The sequence below is a fragment of the Podarcis melisellensis genome, assembly GCF_964234715.1.
Source record: "Podarcis melisellensis genome assembly, chromosome: 17".
NCBI classification, from domain to species: Eukaryota; Metazoa; Chordata; class Lepidosauria; order Squamata; family Lacertidae; genus Podarcis; species Podarcis melisellensis.
In genome coordinates this window covers 33,668,515-33,673,588 of record NC_138534.1, presented here as the reverse complement: position 1 = coordinate 33,673,588, position 5,074 = coordinate 33,668,515, and the positions used below count along the sequence as shown (strand labels likewise).

Genomic DNA, 5,074 nt, shown 5'->3' with positions numbered 1-5,074 from the left:
CAATGCTGTGAAACACTGCAGCTACTAAATAAATAACTTGCTACCTTTTTTCACTTTGTTTTTTAAATTTTATGTGGGCAGGGAAAGAGCACTGGGGCTCTGCAAGATATCCCAGCGAACACCAAATCAAGATGTTTTTTCCAATGTTATTAACCTGTATCTTATATGACGCATCAGAAACAGTGCCTCAAAAATCCCCTGATGCTCTCTAACGAAAATAGATAAACAGGTTTCTCTTCCTCTGTGGTTGGAGAACAGTCCCTCTATTGTTTGAGGATTCCTGAGGAGTTTTGACGCTTCTGCTGAACAAATTCCTTTCTCAAAAGTGAGGGACCCTGGGGACTCCTCCGTTTAAGGCCGAAGGGACACCCTTAAAAAGTGCTCCAACTAGCAGAAGCTGCGTTGAAGCTCAAGGTGTCATTTTACTTTGGCCCCTGGGACTTTTGTCTCTACAGGCATCTTGTTCAAGAGCAACCCTTCTCCTTCTGAATGGCCCTGCTCTCTTGGCTGTCCTCACGCTCCCTGGATTTAAGCCCAGTGTTGCCTTAATCCACAATTTCACAAATTGGCAGGCATAAGCAAGCATATTCACTTCTGTTGACTGAAGCATTTGCTTCCTCTGTTCCAGCAGTCAGTAGCCACTCCACCACAGCCCTTTGGGGACCAGTTTCAGCGTAACCTCTGGATTTTCAGGCCCATTTACAACCTAACATTATATATATCCTGGGAATGATATATAAGTGAGAAGCTGAGTATTCTCTGTGTGAGAATACTCCTATTAAACCTGGTTATATTAATAGGAACTCCTATTAAGCCTGGTTATATTTGCAGATAGATAGATAGATAGATAGATAGATAGATAGATAGATAGATAGATAGATAATACTTTATTCGGCTATAAGCCCACGAGTTATATTTGCAGAGTGTGTATTCTTTTAGCACAGGGGCTTCCTTGAGATGGCTGAAAATTACTGAGGCTCATCCGTTACAAAATGGTGGAGCCAGTTATAAAATGGAGGCAGAGCTTGGCACAATCAGATGGCCATTAACAATATCACTTTCTACCAATATCTATTTTTTATTATAAATTTTTATTATTTTACATAAAAGTTATACACCATAAACATAACAGGGGACTGACAAAACCACCCAGAAACTCCAGCAGGTGCAGAATGCCGCGGTGAGACTCCTTATGGGGTCTTCACTGCGAGATCACATTCACCCGGTGCTATACCACCTGCACTGGCTCCCGGTGGAGTATAGGATCAGGTTTAAGGTGCTGGTTTTAACCTTCAAAGCCCTATACGACCCAGGACCCTCGTACCTACGGGACCGCCTCTCCTGGTATGTCCCACAGAGGAACTTAAGGTCTTTAAATAAAAACATCCTGAAGGTTCCAGGACACAGAGAGGTTAGGCTGGCCTCAACTAGAGCCAGGGCTTTTTCGGCTGTGGCTCCAATCTGGTGGAACGCTCTGTCACAGGAGACCAGGGCCCTGCGGGACTTGACATCTTTCCACAGGACCTGCAAGACAGAGCTGTTCCACCAGGCCTTTGGCCAAAGCACAGTCTGACCCCCTCCTTCGGTAATCCTCATAGAATTCTAGCCCAATGGTTGCCATTAATTTGATTGGAATTAATTTTAGAATGAAATGATTTTAGAATGTTTTATCGCTTTACTGTTGTTAGCTGCTCTGAGCCCGGCTTCGGCTGGGGAGGGCGGGATATAAATAAAATTTATTATTGTTATTATTATTTTTATTATTATTATTAAGTGACTTCCACGCTTCCCCTTGGTTGAATTTCATCGCATATCCTTTTAACGGTTTTCCAAATCACACTTCGTATAAAATTTAAGTTAAACATTAACATCCTTAGATCTTCACACTATGAAATTAAACATATTAATTCATCACTTAACATAAATAAAATCCTAAGCCAATGAAGTATCTGCAAACTGTTTTCAGTTAATTTAACTTCACATATTAAATTTAATGAGTATAAAGAAGATTGGATTCAATTTAATGATTACTTGGTTAAATATGTGAAGTTAAATTAACTGAAAACAGCATGGAGCCACCCCCTTTAAAGAAGGAGAGGGAGGCGCTCCATCCAGCTGTGTGCTAAACCGCTGCGCGAAGCGCCTCCTCTGTGCGCCAGCGCGCGCCTTGCTGCAAGCGGCGCATCCCGGCAGCTCCGTCGGAAGTGCAAAGCGTGACGACATTTTGCATTTCTCCGTATACATCCGAGAAGGAGGGGCTTCTTCCTTCCTTCCTTCCTGGCCGGCTTGCCCCTCTTTCCGCCCGCCATGCCCAAAGTGGTGTCGCGCTCCTTGGCTTGCTCGGATACGCGCGACCGCGAGGAGTACGGCGAGGGCGAGAAGCCCCTGCACGTCTATTACTGCCTGTGCGGGCAGATGGTGCTGGTGCTGGACTGCGCGCTGGAGAAGCTGCCCCTGAGACCCCGGGACCGGGCGCGGGTGATCGACGCCGCCAAGCACGTCTACAAGCTCTGCAACACCGAGGACGAGCCCGAGGGCGCCTATCTCCGCCGGGACGGAGGCGGCGTCGAGCGGCAGTGCCGGAAGAAGTGCGCGCGGTGCGGGCTGCTCCTCTTCTACCGACACCAGCCCGACGGCGCGCCCGCCACCTTCGTGGTCGACGGCGCTCTGGTCCAGTTCGGGCAGGGCTGGGCCCAGAAGCAGCTGCAGCGGCCGCCGCCTCCTCCCGAGAAAGTGATGGTGACCCGTCGGACCAAGGACATGGGCAAGTGCGGCTCGGTCACCGTCTCCACCGTCGACGAGGAGGAGCAGGAGATCCAAGCCAAGGAAGTGGCCGAGTCGTACGCGCAGAACGCGCGCGTGATCCAGAAGCAGCTGCGCAGGGAGGGCGCTTGCAAGAGACGGATGCTGCAGGAAGAGGCCGAGCTGGGAAGCAAGAAGGCCAAAGGGAAAGGCACTCTGATCGACAAGCAGTTCCAATAAGAAACGTCCAGAGAGAGGGATGCGTCGTTTCCTAGGGGGGAAAGGGTGGGGGGCACACACCACCATGGGCGTAGCCAATGTATTGTAAATCAATACAAATTTGAGGTTCTGCCCCCCCAACAAAAATTATGGACCCCACCCCTGTGTCCTTATTATTCAAATCCTCTTAGGGATGTTACCTTTCACTCTGGGGAGAGTTGTGTGCACCATGTGCCTTCTGAAGCATTTTCCAGAATTATTATTATTATTATTATTATTATTATTATTATTATTATTATTATTATTATTATTATTTGCATTTCTAGGAAGCACCGCAGCCTTAATTTCCTAGCAAAAGCAAAGCAACCTTCTCCCAAGAGCGAGCGGAGAAGCGTTAGTCTGCCTCTGTTGTGCTGAGTTACGTTTTTGTACCTTCAGGTGTATATAGAAATTGCCGTGTTACTGGCAATATGTCAAGTTTGTATTGATGGAGTTAGAAGCAAAATGTACAGAAAAATAGATCTTTAATAAGTTATTTTCATGTGGTGTGTCATTTCCAACCCATCCCCGTCGCCTTTGGCAAGAAGTTAAATTTCTTTGTTAAAGAAGTTAAATTTGCTTTGGAAGATGGGAGAGGGTTATTCTGGGGCTCCAAAGCAGTATTCCATCGAGATACTAAAAGCCTAACTACAGGTGGCGTTAAATGTGACTCAGCATCTTACATACAGGTTTGAAAAAATTCATGGTGAGGGGATCTAACCTTTTCCTCATGTGGTATTTGCTGGGGGGCGGGGCAGTCCCTCTTCATCCAAGGAGTAGAATATAAAAGTAAGTTGCATCTCATTCATAGAGTATTCGGAAAAAGGATCCATCAAGACAACTGGATTTCTCCCTCAATAGAGAATATTGTACAGCAGTTCCAAAGGTCCATAAAGTACACAAATTGCACACATAACCGCCCCAGAGATTTAACAAAGTAAGTTTGGGTGGGTCATTACAATATCACTTTTACATATGTTAGAGATCTTCTCCATAAGATCGGTGTTGTTTCAGAATTCTCCACTGCTGTGCAATGCTATATAGGTGCAATTTTTAATGAGCATTCCCTTATACATGGGGATACTAGTTTATTTATTTTTTAAGTGGATACTAGTTTATAAGGTTTAGATAGCCATTAATCATTCTACTTATTTGCCTATGTTTTTTCCAGTGACATTTTTGAAAAAGTGCATGATCATTACGAAAAGTTCATGTATGTTGCTGCCACACTGAATACATGAATGTTGGAAATTCGTAAGATTGCTGTAATTCACCTCCATATAATTTCCTGGTGGAAAGATGGATTTTCTGGTTTAGAAAATCGTTCTTTAAAAAAGCTTTACAGGTTGTAAAGTAAACCCAGTGTAAAATCTGTGTTTGAGCCAATGCATATTGACACCTCAAGTCTATGGATGCACCAGGAAGCTTCTGAGTTTTGCCCCCTCCCCCCACCCCCCCAAGAAATTATGAGAGTAGCTACCTCCCCCCCACTTGTAATAGTAAGGTTAAGGTAAAGGGACCACTGACCATTAGGTCCAGTCGTGGCCGACTCTGGGGTTGCAGCGCTCATCTCGCTTTATTGGCCGAGGGAGCCGGCGTACAGCTTCTGGGTCATGTGGCCAGCATGACTAAGCCGCTTATGGTGAACCAGAGCAGCACACGGAAACACCGTTTACCTTCCCGCCGGAGCGGTACCTATTAATCTACTCAGGGGCGCCGACTTATAAAAAATATTGGGGGGGCGGGGGCCCATACCGACTTATAAAAAATATTGGGGGGGCCCAAGACCTCCAAACCGCTGCTGCTGGGGGCTGCCCTGACCTTAAGTGAACCTGTGAGGGCCCGCCCTTTGCGGCAGCCGATTGGCTGCCACCGTGGGCGGTGAATATTCATGAGCTAGGGGGAATCCCCGCTTCTCGCGGGGCTGACGCCAGCCCCGCGAGATTGTTGATGGGTCGAGAGCCCGCAACCCCACCCCCTCTCTAGATCGGGAGTGGCTTTGTTTTAACTCATTACTGAATGTATTTTAAAAGGTAACTATCGTCAAACAAGGAAAATAAAAAATACCAACATA

The 5,074-nt window shown here is 46.3% G+C and overlaps 1 pseudogene across 1 annotated transcript; it reads left to right on the top strand.

Moving 5' to 3' along the window:
* Positions 1 to 2,139: 2,139 nt before the first annotated feature.
* On the top strand, positions 2,140 to 3,682 carry LOC309360214 (STING ER exit protein pseudogene; annotated as a pseudogene). The gene has a single exon. The product of its transcript is annotated as an STING ER exit protein pseudogene (transcript).
* Positions 3,683 to 5,074: the final 1,392 nt, after the last annotated feature.